Genomic DNA, 17,891 nt, shown 5'->3' with positions numbered 1-17,891 from the left:
CTTTTTGCCTTCTTTTGCCAACAGGCACACATGTGGCTTGCGGCACCTCAGACCTGTTTGAGGTGCTGGAAACCACATGCAGCACACAGGCACCCATTCACCACACTGGTAATTTATAGCAAGGCAGGATTTTTTGACACTGGGAGATCTCAGTGTAGAAAAAAAGGCCACTAAAAACGTAGTGCATCACATGCAGCAGTAGTGTGTGCCACCAAAAAGGGAGCCTGGGAATCCAGGGCAGGGTTCTGGGCAGAGCACAGGTGCTGGCCCCAGCCTCCTCAGTCTGACTTGGGTCATTTTGCCATGAGCTGCAGTGCACATATAAAGGTGTACCCAGAGACAAATAGCAGCACAAATATGGAAACACCACAGGAAACACGGACCCCTGAATGTGCTCACTGGGATGCCCACTCTGTGTTTTTCCAGTTGCTCCCTCCCAGCCTCTCCTTTCCACTACATGGGCCAGGGTGTTTCTGAGCCTTCCTCAGAGGCATTGGGTGTTGGCTACAGCCAAGGCTGGGGACTGACTGGGGTGTGCCAGTGTTCCTCCTGAGACCAAGGACAGAGGTTTCTGATGAGAGAGGGTCTTGCCCCTCCACTCAGTGGCAGACTGATTGCCATATTTGGGATGGGTCAGGAAGGAATTTTACCCCCTGGTCAGATTGTTATGGACCGTGTGTGTGTGTGGGGTGGGGGTTGCCTTCTCTTTTCTGCTTGAGGTGGTGTAAGCACATGTCTCCCACCTCTCAAGTTAATGTTCTTACTAACAAGTTATAGGGTACTTTCATTTCCTGATACAAAATACCAATAAGAGTTAATATGAGTTAAACTTCATCATATCTTTGAAAGACATGGTTTATGTTCACATGATTTTCTAAGCTGCGGATAAACAACTGCAGAGAGATGCAGGATTTTAAATACCCCACTGTTCTCAGTGTTTCCTATTAGCTTGCATTAGGTAGTTCCCCATTCAGGGTGCTGGCTGTTTTCTGGATTCCACTGAGGGGCAGTTGCTAAAACTTAAGTGTTACAGCTCCTAATTTTTAGATGCTTAAATCTTTTACCAGATCTAGAAATAAGTGACTAAATTCCATTGCAATATCTAGGCCTAAGTGACTTATTCTGGTCGGTACAGGTAATGGGAGTATAATTAGTGGATAGTAATGGATAGTAATTAATAGGCAGTAATCGACCTCTAGCTTTTGAAATCCTCGGTATGTGAATGAAATACAAGACCATTCTTGATCCACACAGTGGAGTCATATATCACATAAATCCTAAAGAATGAAACTCCTAGGAATCTGTTTTACTGCTAAACTATTAAAACATATGGCATTTCTTTACCCCTATGTTCCCATTCTCACTTGCTGAGTTTGCCATCTTCCATTCTTATGCTAAATCTTGACATTTTGGGATTTGTTCTATATTACAGTGATGGCAATTGCATAAAAGAACACAATGAATCCTCTACCACCATCATCTCTGGGAGCTAAACTAACCAAGCAGGCAGAGAAGATGGACAGCTGAGGGAAGGCATAAGAATAAAAGGATAAAATAAGATTGAGCACAAAGGTTGTAATAACATGCTGCTGATTTTTTACTTTTCTGTTTTTGTAGTCCATCCCTGTCATATTCTCATCGGACTGTACTTAATGCCTGTATTCTGACTTTTTCAAACTATTTTCTGACTCTAAGCTCATTTATTTCTTTAACATTACTGCGTTAGTATCTTGTGTTATTATAAATCACATTTATTTGTAATATGAAAAAATATTTTGCATGAAAGGTAAAATGTGTGTATATATATATAGGGTGTTTATAAAGTCCGTGTGCAACTTTAATTTTTAATAACTTTGGATATACACATGATAGAAGCAAATTGCAAACGGAGATTGAAAGCATAATTCATTAAGTTTTCACACAATGCAGTTCAAATTTCTAGACTTCAACATAACCACCATCTTCCATGATACATCATCCAATCTGATCTTGCAACTTGTAGAAAATATTTGTCAGTTGGTACTGCGCGATTTCATGAATTGTATTTGTGATCCTTACCCACTATGCATAGCTTACACTATGCTAAAAAACTTAATGAATTATACTTTCAAATGCCATTTACAGTTTGCTTCTATCATATGTATATCCAAAGTCATTAATTCAAAGTTGCACATGGACTTTAATAACACCCTGTATATATATTAAATGAAGGTAACAGATGTAAAAAAACACATAAGCAAGAAGCAGTAATTAGCTGCTTTAGCTGTTGTACAGTCAGGTAGAAGGCAGGGTAGAGATGCAGCTTATAAGCTAACTGAATCAGAAATGCATAAGCTTTCATGAGCAAATCTTTATTTAGTTTAACTTCATCAGATGCTATGACAGGACATGCAGAAAGTAGACTGTTGAGAGTGAGCTGAATACATGAGAAGGAAGGAAGGAAGGTAAAGGAGTGTTGGGGGGGAGGTAGAGGCAGTGCTGAGAGAGGCAAACCAAATATCAAAGTAATAAAATCATACATATGTAGGAGTCAAAAACTAATCCAGGTAATGGGATAAGAATCAGTAGTCCCTCATTAGACCACATTTAATAAAATCCAGTGTGTGGATGATTCCTGTTCCTCAATGTCACAACTTTTAAAGTCCTGTTGTTTAAGAATGCCTACTCTGAAGTCACAGCATTGGTAAATGCAACTCAGATGTTATAATTTATGTTATTTGGTCCACTAATCGTCTGGTCTGTGTTGATGAGGGGGAACAGCTTATATCTGGTTCTGTTGCAGGATCTAGGTGAAAATAGGATTTGGGCACCTTATTTCTGGAGAGATGTCATTTAATGGGTGCCTGTGTGCCTGCAGGGTGTTCTGTCTGTAAACCAAGATAAATTTATCTCACCTTGAGATGCCTGCCATTTTCCAGGAGGTCATGGAGGTCAATGATGTCTCCAGAATGTTCAGTTTGGGGGCTGTAGGTAACAGTCAAAAGGATTCTTTACCAACATTATAAATGCCATCACCACAAGCAGGAAATGTTACTATATGCTGTTTGTAATATCATGATAATAAATGCTTCAAAGGTGTTGTAACAAAATTGTTTTAGCTCAGATCCTATTCCACTTTTTAGATACTTAGCCTAATTGTCACTTACCTCAAAATACTTTTCTCTGCAGAAGTACAATCTTATTCCATGGAGGGAGGTTCATAGGTATCCTATCCTGAGAAAAGGCAGCCATATGCACATCTAGAGGATACAAGTGCCGAACTGGGAGCCAATTATCAACAGACTAGGCACAGGGGAGTGTGAGAACATTCTTACCTAATTCACATTGCAAAAAGGTGCTTATATCACGTAAGGATCAACATCCAATCCAATTTTATTTTACCCAATGACTACTTAATGCAAAATTCATTATCATCTAGACATGCATTAATGGGCTGTGGTTACTGCGCATTAAATTTAGTACCTGTCATAACAGATACTAACTAAATGCACAGTAACTAGGGCTACTGAGCAGTAGTACTGGCGCATGTCTTTTAAGTGACGCTAACATGGAGTAGATTAATTCTGCTGTGCATTAGTGAAATAGCATGGCTTTCACCAGGTAGTAAAATTAGTACTATCTAATTTACCACCAGTAGTAAAATTAATCTACTGTGCATTTAGCATCTTGTGTAGATGCACCCAGCATTGACAACAGAGGCCAGAACCGAAGGTTCTTTTTTCCTAAGGCAATGCCTATCTCGCCAGGGCACAAAGTCAGGCTTTATTCTTCTATATAAATACTGCCCTCTGACTCTGGGGGTGCATCTACACATGTGGTGGACTGTGCAGTTTTTACTACACAGTCATTTAGTATTTGCTTAGGCAAGTACTAAATGACTGCTCACTAACTGCGGTTACCGTGCAGTCCTGGTGCTGCACGGGTCATTTCTGGCACTACTGCACAGTAGCTCATTGGTACTACACAGTAGCATCGGCATCACAGTTCATGCCTGCTGGTGCTACATCGCTGTAGTGATGAGCTATGTCACTGGAGCGTGTTGCTATGGTGATGTAGTGTCTCATGTAGATGCGCCCTGCAAGTATTTTCCCACTCAGTGTGCTACCTCCGTAAGCTGAACTCTGTCTAAGCTGCACTGTGAGAGGTAAGGTATTTTCAGAGAAGTAGCAGATGTGTGAATTGTGAGTGAGGCTGCAAATTCAGGTTTTCAATGTCCCGGGTAAGCCCCCTGACTATTGGGCAAAAGGTGGGTTGTTGCTGTCTCCTGAGATGTAACTGAATGTACTACCTCAGATTCAAACAATTACTGAGTGAATTTTTTTCTCTCTGCAAGGACATGGGAAGTTAGACAAAGGGCGAGTCTGTTCTTTCCTGGTACTACACTTGCAGTAGCAAAAAAAGGAGCAGCATGCCCTGGCACATGGACTTTGGTGCAGGGATAAATGTCCTTCTTTGTGGAAACTGCTATTTCCCTGGTCCTTCCGGTTGCTGTCATGCTGGAGGAGTTGGGAGAGAACAAGAGGATGGGAGGTACTCTGGGCAGTAGCCAGAGCATCTCCAAGGAGGACTGAGTCTCCATGCCTGCCAAAACATGCTTCTGTCACATTCACCATGCCACTCTTTTTCTTGCAGAGGTTTTGTTTGTTTGTTTTTGCTACCAGGATTTCCAAGTAGCAAATTTTGCTACAGGTTTGTAGTGCAGCGCCACAAAGTGCACTTGTCTGCACATATGGGTCCAGCCTAAGTGTCCAGATTTGGTTATCTACATAGTCAGCTAAGTGCCAAAAATATCACTTATACAGTGATTTAATTTCTGTTCATGGACAGATAGGCCTGCTGGCATAGGCAACAATTACGTGCATGACCAGGTGGGGCATATGCTCTAGAAAAAAAATGAGAGAAAAACTATCTTCTTCTCCAGATAGCTAAAGTACTCACCTGGGAAGCTGAGGGCCCTCCTCACCCAAGGGTTTGACCTTGGGTTTCTGACTTTTTTACTTTACTATATTACTTTAACCACACCACAGGTCACCCACTGGCCAGTGTCTTCCTCCTCCTTTCTTTGATGCTGTCTCTTTAGACAGGCATGAGAGAGAGAGATGCAGGGCCAGAAGGAGTAACCTGAGGGTGCTTGTCCGGACCAAAATGGAGAGAGCTATGTATTCCAGGGAAGCAGAAGCTTCTCTTGCACTGCCCTTCATAGATCTTTTCCAATGGCTTTTTTAGTGGTGCAACTCCAAAAAAAGCACCAGAGAAAGGGACTGATAGCAACTCACCTGTGGCATAGTCCTTGCTGTTTTGTCTTGGGAAATCAGAGAGACCCAAGTTCAAACTTGTCCTGGATAAGGTGGGTTTGGAACCCAGGATCTTTATTTTCCCAGATGAGTGTCCCAGATGAGTTATGTGAGCAAAAGAGAATGACATTCATCCTTACCTTTCTTGTTCCTGAGAAAAAGTCCAGTACTCATGAATTGGATAATTTCAGACAAATTGCTGGAAATCATCATCATTCAGAGACAATTCATGGGCATTAAAAAAGGTAAAAATGAACAAATAAATTGCTTGCTTCTATTAGTTCTTCCACATTGCCCTTTGCATGAATATAACTGTGCTAATGGAGAATGGAGAAACCAGGAATACTTTGATAGCATGGAAATAGCACATTATTAGTTTTAAATCTTAGTTTCTCCCAACCATCCATGAAGAGAACTTTAGGAATGTGTTACTGGAAAAAAGAGCTGTTTTACTATGTATGATTTACCATCTGTTCTTAGAAGTGGACTACAATGGTGCTAGAAGAGAGCTATATTATTTCTATATATTAAAAATATGACCTCTTCAGCTTAATGTCAAAAGTATTACCATAAATCTTGGAAAGCATACTGGAAGAAGAGATGCTTACAACCCAATAGGCAGCACTGGATAAACACCCTTTCTATCACCGTACACAATCAAACATGCTAGGAATGCATAATGGCAATCATAATGTTCCCCCCCTTTATCCTAAAGAAACATGCCCAGTCGGGTTGCTGTTTATTGCACATTTCTATCAGGATCTTGTTAATAACTATGTGTGAGTAACAGAAATCAGTGTAGAATAAAACTTTTTTGTTCTTAAAAAACATTTTTGAAAGTGAAAAATAAAGGCAATCCCTTGCTACTAACCAGGGTTTGGAAAATCCCCATATAGTAACCCATTGTGATTTATAATTTCACACCTTCAAAGAAAAAAAAACAATCACATATTCCTTACTATCCCTTGCATTGTAAAACTGGAATGTTAATTACATTTTTATGCTTTCAATAGCTGGAAAGTCTTAGTTCTATCTACCCTGAAAGTATGCCCAGACCACAAGTATTTGAAAGCAGTGCAACACCTGCAAGCCAGGCAAGAATGAAACAGTGAGTGCCAAGAGCCAGAATTTTCCTTATTTGGTTCTTGGTTCTTTGCTGTGAAATATATTGGGGAATAGGGAAGAAATTATCAGACTGTTCACTTGACATCAAAAAGAGGAATTCATGAATCTGTCTGCTGCACACACAGAGCCTAATTCTAGGCTTACTGAAGAAATAGAAAACCCATCATTGACTTAAATGGGTTTTGGATCAGATTCATCCTAAAGATCAGGTTCTCTATTGGTATAAAGAGGCATCATTCTGTTAAAGTCAATAGAGATACACCTGTTTATGCAAGGAGAGGATTTAACATTAATTTTCATATACATAAAGCTATGGTCTCTGAGTCATGAGCCATGCTATTATATTTAGGAAACAATACTTCCTTTCAGGACAAATTTCAAGGGTTCACATTGGATTTCATTCTAAATTTGAACAAAAAACCGAAAACCTAACAACAATTTTAGTGAAATGAAATTGTGACAGTCCATTTATTTTCAGATCAAAATAGTCTCTTTTTTAGCTTTCTCTCTCTCTCCTCACATAGTTTGTTTACAAGGAATTAGAATCAACCACAGGCCTCAGAAAACTTCCAGTGGAAAACAATTGAAATTGATGAGTCTTCACAAAACATTTTGCTTTTCATGAAAAACAGATATTGATGAAAATACTATTGTTGTTGTTAAAAAAAACCCAACAACCTTGTACAGCTCTAATTGTGTTAAGTAGTTACAGATGACCATGAGCCAAGATACATGGACTAATGTAGCAGTGTTCTTCTTTACTCATATATATTGAACACTGGGGGTGCATCCCTATGAGCAGGAACATGAGTTTTCCCAGGGACAACCAGCTGCGGTACATATTTGTGCTACTGCTAGTTATCGCTGAGCATGCCCCTGCATGTGCTCTCTGGCAAACAGCAAATTGTCCCAGGTAGGATGGGGGAGACTGGAGCTAGCATCTGAGTTAGTCCCAGGAGCCTTATGTGGGGGCCTCCTGGGGCTGCAATGGTTCTAGGCCAGGCTCTGGTTTTGCGGGGGCACAGGCTACAGCCACATAATCCATCCCCCTTTATTTTTAAGTGGGATCTCAGGGTGTCAAAAAAGCCACCACACTACTTGCAGTATGGTGAACAAGTGCACATGCCATGCATGCAGTTTGTGGCACTGCAAATGAGTTTACAGCACCGCAAACTTCACATGCGTGCTCATGAGGATGCACCCTGAAAGACTCATTTTTTTAAATAATTGTTATTAGGGTGACAATAATTGGATCCTGGGGAGCACTGGATTTGCAGGTCTGTGTCTCAGCAAAGTGCTGACCATGAGGCAGAACATATATTAAAAGTAACATCGCAAAATGCTTAGGCAAGCAGTTTCCTAACAATGTGGTAGTGTGCAGGATATAGGATTCATTGTGTAAGGAGAACAGGATGATATCATCAGGAGATAAAGAAGAAGCAAGACTTTGAGAATAAAGAAGGAGCCAGCAAGAAATGGCAAGTTACTGAAGGAAGCCAGGTTCACAGTCTTGAGCATGCGCTCATAGCAAAAAGTCATGTAAATAAATGAAATGCATAGGCAATTCTACACTAATGAAGTTAACAGTAAACAGAGGCGGAGTTTGAAATAGGAGGGAATATGGGTGGAACAAAGGAGGGGCAAAGGTGGAGTAAATGTTAATGAGCATGAACCAAGGTGTATAAATGTGGAAAGAACTAATGTTCACTGCTGCTCCCCCATTTGCTGTTTTTTTTGGGAGCTTGCCCAAAGCTGTCCCCATTCTGAATAAAGCTGTTGTTGAGCAATGTGTGCTGGTGTTTGCTCCCTGCTTGCTTCCAGAGCAACTGGATCCCTGAGCAATTGGATTGTCATCTCCCTAGTCATTGGGCACCACATGGAGTCGGGGGTCTAACAATTGCCACACATCTTCCTCTCAGTAGTTGAGGTATAATTTTATGTGCAGTTACTTACAGGTATAATTTATGTTATACATGCCTAGATTTTCAAAGCACCTAAAGAAATATTTAGTAGCACAAATTCACCTTTTAGGCATGAATTCATTATCAGAAAGACAATTAAGCCTTGTAGAAGACTATGAGGGTTCTACGTACCTAACTACTATAGTATATCAGGAACTTAAATAGCCAACATCATCTGTACTTCCAAGATTGAAGGCAAAATTCTACCTATTATTTAATTCAATTCTCACAACAATTATACTGAGGCATCTCGCACAAATTAGCAAATTTTGTCATACTTCAGTTGGAGGAACTTCATTACATTCTGCAGACTTAGACAGAGAGTGATTAAGAAATAAATCCAGTTGAACCTTTACACTCCAAATAGCAGCTAAGTAGCAGCATAATTGCAATTTTTAGCACTTAAACAGAGTTTAGGTTTCATGTAGCTACATTCATCATGGCTTCCCTACTAAGCATGCTCAGTAAGTTGGATACGGGCTATGTAGAATCACTAAGGTACACATGTAATACTGACTGTTTCCCAGAGCAAAAAGATATATGCCTTCTCACTTCTTTGGGTAGTATCCTAGGGACTAGATCATTTTCCCAGGAAGCAAAAATCCAGGTTCTAAGACTTCTTTAACTAGAGAGGGTTTGAACCCACACCTCCTAGCAAAGCTCCCTAACCACTAGGCTTGTGCAAGTCGGCGGCGATCGAATCCAGGTTCATATCCAGCCACGTCAGATGGCTGTGATCCGACTGGAGCTCCGGACTGGATTTCCACCTTGATCCGGCTGAAGCGGCTCCGAAGCTTCGGAGCTGCCTCGGAGATCTGGCCATAGGGTATAATGGGGAAATCAATGAAATATCTATAGCTTTGTTGTTTTTTGTCTGATTTGGATAAAACTTGCGGGAATGGTAATCTCTGCTGAGAGCATGAACCTGCCAAGTTTCAAAAATATCAGTGCAGGGGTTTGGGAGGAACTGTATCCCAAATTCTTGAAAGCCAAACTCATGTCACAGCTGTATGTTATAACACAGGGGGGTCAAAACTGCAGGGATGGTAGATCTTGCTGAGGCCACAAAGTCTGCCAAGTTTCAAGAAGATAGGTGCAGGCGTTTGGGGGGAACTGCACCTCAAGCTGCGGACAAGCAAAACTCATGCCATGGGCAACACTGCGTGTGCTAAGGTGCAGCGGAGTGATAGCTGCAGGGATGGCAGCCCCTGCTGTGATGCCTGCCAGCTGTCGAGGAGATGGGTAAAGGGGGAGTCTGGGGCCCTGCACCCCTAGCTGCTGACAGACAAAACTCGTGCTAAGGCTGTCTCTGACTTGGGGCAATTGACTGTCTGTGTTGATTCTTTCCTCTCCTTAGCCTGGTTTTGTAGGTGCTAATTGATGCTCGTTAAGTTGTTATGTAGTAGCTAGGTCCTGTGTATTTAGCTGGTCCCCAAGTCCTTGGTCCCTGAGTCGATCATGATTGATTGACTGGTAACTGGTAACACAGCAGCCTAGGAGCCAGGCCAGCAGCAGTGTCTCCCCTCCCTGCCCCAAGACAGACAGTCAGTCCCACGAACACCCATGGCACCATTTCTGCTAGTCTGCAGCTTGAGGGGCAGTTCCCCCTAAACCCCTGCACTGATCTTCTTGAAACTTGGCAGGCTTTTAGACTCAGTAAGATCTACCATCCCTGCAGTTTTGACCCCCCTGTGTTGTAACATACAGCTGTGACATGAGTTTGGCTTTCAAGAATTTTTTCATCCCACTATGTTGTAATGCCTAGATGTGACATGAGTTTTGCTTTCATGAATTTGGGGTGCCATTCTCCCCAAACCTCTGAAACAATCTTCTTGAAACTTGGCAGACTTCATACTTTTTGCAGAGTCTACCATCCCTGAAAAATTCATTCAAGTAGAACAAAAAACAACAAAATTATAGATATTTTATTGTTTCCCCATTATACCCTATGGCCGGATCTCCAAGGCGGCTCCGAAGCTATTTGGGATCTCTGAACCGCTTCAGGAAGCCTAATGAGGCCAGCGCTTCAACCCAGATGTGCTACTTTGGACCCCAAAGCATCTGAAGCTTCTCTGGATCTGAGCTCTGTCTGAAGCCACACACAGCCCTACTAACCACCAGCCCATAAAACAGGCAGCAATGTGTTCTCCAGCTCTCATCTTGAAAAGCTAACCCACCGAACAATTCTGAGGGGAAGATATGGATGGTAAGGAGGATGAACTAAGAAAGGATGGTGAATGTAGCTCAGCAGAATAGGTATTATGTAAACAGTGACCCTGTGTTCTGGCCCTTGGGTTAGCTGCTGCCCACAATGTTAGTAGAAGCTATCTGTGTGCAGATTCTCCAATGAGTCTGTGTCTGTTTGCAGATTCAGTGCAACAGGCAGTCTAGAAATCAAAAACAGAAATACACAGGAAAGAAATGATCCCATGTTCCCTAAATCCCACTCCAGTGGCTCTCCTGTAAGGTTGACCCTTGTCTGCCCAGGAAGAAAATTTGACCTTATATTTCCTCTGTATATAGATTCCCTCCCACCCCATTCATAAAGAGAAAACTCCATGAAATTTTCTTGAACTTGAAGATTTTAACCCACTCAGAACCATATAGCATGATAGCATATGTTAGTCCTATCCTGATGGATGCTAAGGAGTCAAAAATAAGGTTAGTAAAAAGTTATTATGTGCCATGATATGTTTCTTTGATGATGCAATATAATATTCCCACGTACCTGGGGAGTCAGATGTCAGGCAGGTTATGATGTGTCATAAATCCAACGTCTATAAGATACTTTTTTAGTTCCCTTTTTGCATTGATATAAACTTGGATTAACCTCCATTGAACTCTGTAGCACTACTTGCATGCATTAACTTATTCTGAAGTACGTGTTCATGGGTGAGAGCAAGCTTATATTGGAAATTTCCTGGTACAGGGAACGTGTCTCATTTATGTATTTCAATCACTGGTACTCTGTATGACTTTACCCAAAGCAAACTGAGGCTCATAAAAAGACTCCTTGTTGCCTTCAGTGGATTCTGAAGCATGTGTTAACTGTCTGGTCATAATAGCAGTGACATCTTTAATAAGTCAACTATAAGAATCTATTGTTATTACATTGTTGGCACTTTCATTGGTCAAGTAATTGAGTGGTGAAAAGTAACACAGACATAAATATCATTTTGTTCTATAGGCTGTAGTGTTTAAGAGGGAACAATATGAGCCAACAGCATCACTGGAAATGCAATGCTAGAAAGGGAAAAAAATCTCAATGGAAATTATAGAAAATGGGGAATAATAAGTAGATAAAGTATGGTGCTATTATTTTTCAAGGAGGAAAAGGAAATATTGCTAGTACAAATCATATTTTTAACATATATATAGATCCTTTATATAGATCTTCTGACTTTGGTATACTTACAATAGTAAAGAGTTCAACTCAATAATACTGTGTTCTAGAGAGAGAAAGGCCCAGCTTGTTAGTGATGTGAATGGATTGATGATTTCAGAAATGTGTATTAGATCACTCCTAGTTTTACCTATTCATCATTTTTCACTGCTCACTCCTCATTCTTTAGTGCATAGAAGACAGAACGCATTCACAAGGAAGAGTGTATGAAAAAAAGAACTTCCCAGGCCACAGATGTGACACTAATATATCTTCTAGTAACTAATTTAAAATGAGTTAATGTCAGGGAGAGAGCTGGAAAGTAGTACCGTTGAAAGAAGCCAGAGTAGAGGATGGGGTGGGGGAAAGCAAAATGAACATCAATCCAGTCCGGAATTTACAATACACTTGTTGTTAAACAATGTAAGGAAGTATAAGAAGAGGCAGAATGTCATTGACCAGAGAGAGATAATGTCCTTTTCTAAGTCTCCACAGTTCAACCTCACCTTAAATAATATATATGTATTCTGGTTTCCTCATATGAAAATATGTGTCATAAACTGCAGGGGAGGGGATGTTTAGGAGAAAAAGACTAGACTTTTGAAGGGAGTGCAAATTACAGTCCCCTGAAATTTTAAGAATTGTTTTAGGGGGTCGAATCCTGAAGTCAGGCAAGAAATATTTGCATCTATCCCAGAGGTTCTGCCATGGAAAGACTACTTCAGATTAAGGTTGGGGCTTCTTAGGTGTTATAATTGCATGGATTGTCTAAGATATGTGCTTACTTATGTCTGCTCCACGGTCAATACCAGTAAAACACCCTTTTGGGGTAAGGGCAAGAGTTCCTGGCGAGCTGAAGTTCTGCCTGGGGGAGGGAAAATGCCTTCCTTTTCCCCAACTTCGCTCACAATGAATTTTTTTATCATGCCATAAAATGGCTTAATTCAGCAATAATCTAGCCCTGTGGGAGCTAAATACCATGGCTCAAATCTTCAGATGTAAATGGCTTAAGTCAGTGTGTCAAAACTACTTGACATTAGCTGAGTGTCTAGTTTCCTATTTAGCTTGGACAAGTGACAACTTATGAAGGACATGATAACATTCTGCAAGTATGTGAAAGCAGAGAGAGCAATGATTTAGGCTGTTATAAGAGGCTTTAATTAAGAGTGATGGAATAAAATGAAGAGAGGAAAAATAGGCTGAATATCAGGAACAGTTTTCCAATGGTGAGTTGTATTATGTTGTAGAAAGTCTCAAAAAAACTCCATTTCTCAAGATGATAAAATTTAGAATGGACAAGGCATTAATGTACACTAGGGCCAGGGCCAGACTTTACACTTATACTGGTCTAAGTGATCAGAAATCAATCTAAACTCTTAACCAAACAGAAGTTCAGTGCACAAAGACTGACCTAAAAATTGTGGAGCCTGCTCTGAGAGAGACTTGGATCTACATGCATTCAAATCTAATTGATTTAGGTTAGACCAGTAAATCCAACTTCTGTACCAGCTGTCCTAGCAAATCAAGTTAGGTTGCTGTCTACCCATATACCAGCCTCCTTTGTGGCCCCCACTACCCTCCCCTCACAGGGAGGTCTGCTACCACTTGGCCCACATTTGGCTGTTCCAGCTGGGAGTTGGAGGGAGTGAAATGTTCCAGGCCATGGGCGGTGCAAGGATTTTTTTGGTCTGCAGCTACGAGGTCTCAGAGTACTAGGGTGGTAGGGGTTGGGGTGAGGTAAACCCCAGGAAAACCAGGCTTGGGGCATGCTTGCCCATTCCTGGAAGCCAATCAGGGGTGGCCCAGACTGCACTTGGCAGTCTCTGGTACCCAGGGAGCCTACAGGGTCTGCTAGGAGGCCTGCAGGAGTGCCCCTAACTTGCTGGCCTCAGCCAGTGCAAGCAGCCTGCATACCCCCTGCCCCCTATCACCAAAGGGCAAATGTGTGTTTTGTTTGTTACCAGCCTAATCTAGTCCACTTACAGAAAACTGAGTAACTTAGGTTGATTCTGCCTCAGGCTTTCTGAATGTCTGTACCTCGCCCAGGAATCGATGACACATTGTTTGGGACCATGAAGTGCCAAATGCTTATAGTGGAATGAACACATTTAGGAGCATTAAAAAATATTATTTTAAGTTGCCCTTTCTTTCCTTATGTTCTCCATTACACACATACACATTCATTCTTGGTATAAATTTAAAAGTTTTCTTACCACAAAAGCTGATTCCCCCGCCCACCCCCAAGTAAAAAAATAAATTGTATATTTATATAATTGCCAAATATATAACTTGTTTTTTGCTCACAATGACAAAGTCTGTATGGATTAAATTGTAAAGGCATGTCTACATGTGTGCTTTAATGTGCAGTAGCCTACTGTGCATTAAACCGGCATGCAAAAATCCTTGCTAATACACTAATGTATGGTAGAATAGGCTACTTTACATTAAGTGTCACCTAAAAAGTATGCACTTGTGCCACTGTGCATTAGTACAGCCTAATGCACATTTATTTAGTACCTCATATTGGAGGAAATAAATGAGCATTAGGAAAAGTGCATGAAAGTACGTGTAGATGTGCCTACTGAAGCATGAATTATTGGATGTTATCAGAAGTAAAATATTAGACATAATTGACAATGATCTGATTTGGGAGCCCAGGTCAGATATGAACTTCAGAGTCTGGGCACTTTCTTATATCTTCTCTTATATTATCCAAAATATTTGAACCTAAAGATGGACAAAATTGGCCTAGGACTTTCATAAGGAAAAAATGTCTCTTGAGATTTCCAGTCATTCTTCATGCTTCTTGTTGGGCTGTGAATACACAAAAGCAACTTTCCTTCAACCCTTTCACATCTGGTTCTAGGCACATGGAAAGTTAAAAGAAATTAATTTTATTTTACTTAACTTTCAAGTTCTGGATTGTGTTTTTCTTCATATAATGGTTGAAGAGTTGAGTTACTTCTTATTTCATCTGTAATGGATATTAGCTACACTCTTAAGTAAATACAAATTATTCTGGTTAGAGCTTATTTCCTTTTTTCCTTTGGATTGTCTGTTTGTTCATGAAATGTAAATGCAAAATAAACTCTACTAGCCCCAAAAAGCCTATTCAGTTGCTGAGTAATCACAAAGGCAAAATAAGAGAAATGAAACCATGGAAAAAAGTTGTGCCTAGCAGAGAAGTCTATACTGGCAATATGAGATCATCAACACCACAGAGACAACTCCAAGATCGCATAAACAGATTGTTTTACATAGGACTGTGTATGGGTAAGTGCCAAGAAGGAAACAGCTTAATGGATTGACCTCATAAAAGAGAAATGGAAATATGTGAATCAGAAAATGCACAAAATAACAAGAAACACAATGATGAAAGTATTTTAAGAAGTTTGGTAACACATTGCTCTTATTTAGTGAGGAGGCAGTAGACACCCCACTCTGCATATTCAGTAGCTCTTATTAGCCTGTTTTTCCCCTATACTTTTATTCCTATGTGGTCAAATTTTCATCTAAGATAAACCCATGTAAATTTAAATTACAGGCTCATAAAACTGAATTGCTCAAATGTTGCTGCATGGATATAGCCAAAGTGAGTTTACTTGATAGGCCAGATTACCCTTGTATGGCACTCCTAGATCATATCAGAACTGACACTAAAGACTACATAACCGGTTAAAGAGGGCATAGCACTGGCATGGATACTCTGAAGCTGCTACCTCTCCTTATACTGTTATTCAAAAGTTCCTATTGAATTGGGTGTGAATGCCTGTTCTTGTGCCCAAAAACATACCTCCTACATGAAAGATAAATGTCACAAAAATGAAAGTGAAAGCTCTTAACCATGGCAGTTAGGTCAGGCCCATCAGCACTTAGCTGTCATGTACTTAGGGATGATGGTTTTCCCAATGGTAAGTGGTGTACAAAAGAGAATTAAAGGCCACTGTTGTACTACCCTGGTGCCATTGTCCTCTCTTCATTCTCAGTCCTCTGCATCGTTATTGACTGATTAAAAAAAATAAAAATTAGTCCACGTAGCTCTAAAGTCCAATACTAATTTTTATGGCTCTGGTGTGATAAGCTCTCTTTAGTATATTAACGGTATAAGGGAACAATGTCTTATAGTCCCTGTTAAATTTTTACTAGGATAATAGAATAAAATGGGCCTATATTTGTGATTTTTGTTGGAGTGAAAGCTTCTGCAATTGTTCATTTTATAATTGCTTCCCTGCAACTAAAAATAAAATCACCTTCTGGGGCTAGTCAAAATATGGCGGGTGAAGAACACAGGAATTAATTATGAAACAGTAAGAGAAACATTCCTTTCATGAGTGCCCTAAAGATTGTAAATCTTTAGGTCTCACAGGTATTGAAGTTTACTCCAATTTTTGTCATGCCAGATGCACTGATTTATTATTTCACTCTCTTTTCCTGTGTTCGTACTGGGCACGTCTACACAATAGCTACTACCTAAAAGACCTACCAATAATTCATTAACTCATTTGCTGTTACATAGTTGGTATGTCTACATGTACATAGAATAATAGAATCTCCAGGTTTATCTTGTGAAACATGTTTGCACACCTAACAGAATAACAGCCCTAATATTGTATAGCACCCTGTGGCATCCTTTCAAGGATCTCAAGGCACCCCAAGGTACTCTGGCACCCTGGCTGAGAATCACTGGTGTACAACATCTAACTGTGAACAGATGTGATAAAGAAGGAAATGAATGTTGTTATTCAGATATTTCAGGTGAGTAAACTGAGAAACAAAAAAATGATCACCTGACTTGCCAAATGCCACACAATGGGCCCACCTGTACATTCACTAATGTATTATAGTTACGGCGCATTAAGTTTAGTACTTGGTTAACAAAGTACTAAATCAATGCACAGTAACTAGCATTAATGCACAGTAGTGCTGGTGCATAGCTTTTAGTGATGCTTAGTGTGCAGTAGCCTAATACTACTGTGCAGTAGTGTATTAGCCTGTTTTTTGCCCAGTTTTCTACTGTACAGTGTTATTAGGCTACTGAACAGTTAGCATCTTGTGTGGATGCATCCAATGAGTCTGTGGTACAGTCAAACATCTGGATTTACCAAGGGCTTACTATAGCTACTACCTAAAAGAACTACTAATATTTGTTAACTCATTTGCTGTTACATAGTGGGTGAGTCTACACATTCAATTAATGTGCCAGCATTTTCATCATAGAAAAAATAAGACACATTAAACCGTACCCCTGCCACTTAGTCCAGGGCTGTTCCTGTCCTGCTCTGACTCTTTGTAGCAGCCAGGGGGAGCTCCAGCTCCCCTGGGTGCCAGCCTGGGTCTGGCAAGGGGCACTAGAGCTGGTTCGAATTTCCCTGGGGCAGGAGAGAGCTGTCCTGGCAGCTACGGCTGCTGCATCCTGATCTCCATGTTTCTGGGACACAGCAGTCCTACCTGCTGAACAGCTCTCCCAATCACATGGGGATCACAATGAGCCTGTAACAGGGGGCCTGCTCAGGACCAGTCTCTGCATGGCCCACCCACCTGTTCTTGGGCCAACAGCCTGCTTTCTCTCCTGCCACACCTTGATCTTAATTGATTAATAAAGTTGTTAATTAAGCGGGAGGCTGCCTATTTTCTGCCCCGATGCTAGGCAGGCTATCTGCGGCTCCATTCCTCCCCTACACTGCAGCCCAAGCCTCGCAGATGGCATCATGATGTTCTTGTACATGCCAGTCAGTCCCACACAATGGGCCCCAGAATCCAGCTATTGAACCCCAACCTAGGGTACGCTCACCAGGCAGCCTCATCTGCCTTCATGTAGACTATGTAGCTCCCTGAAGCCATTTTACCCTCTCAGGTGTGGTCCCCCTGGGACCTTCGGCTACCAGCCCTGGCCCACCTCCAGACCAGTCAGAACCCCTTGGCTCTTGGGCATCCCTCACGATGGGCCCCTGGCCTTTTTGACCCTCCTGGTCCTGGCCCCAGCATAGGCCAGTTGAAGGTACTCTCTCATTCAAGTCAGAGTCTCAAGCCTCTCACTGTCTCCAGGGGTCCCTCTCTGGGCCCTCCTTCTTGGACATGCGGTACTGGGGTACCTCACACCATGACTGGTGCCCCAGGGTCTCAGAGGGG

At 41.2% G+C, this 17,891-nt stretch overlaps 1 long non-coding RNA gene across 1 annotated transcript in view; it reads right to left on the bottom strand.

Annotated features, from left to right (window-relative positions):
• Positions 1–17,891, bottom strand: part of LOC149872104 (uncharacterized) — a 53,179-nt gene that overhangs the window by 9,851 nt on the left and 25,437 nt on the right. The window contains exon 3 of the long non-coding RNA XR_016440581.1: positions 2,895–2,964. This is a non-coding gene — a long non-coding RNA (uncharacterized LOC149872104). The remainder of the gene's footprint in view (positions 1–2,894; positions 2,965–17,891) is intronic.

Source organism: Crocodylus siamensis, chromosome 2 (assembly GCF_052110815.1).
Source record: "Crocodylus siamensis isolate JL-2025a chromosome 2, ASM5211081v1, whole genome shotgun sequence".
In the NCBI taxonomy this organism is placed as follows: Eukaryota; Metazoa; Chordata; order Crocodylia; family Crocodylidae; genus Crocodylus; species Crocodylus siamensis.
Note: the sequence above shows the minus strand (reverse complement) of the source record. Positions and strands in the feature narration are given on the sequence as shown.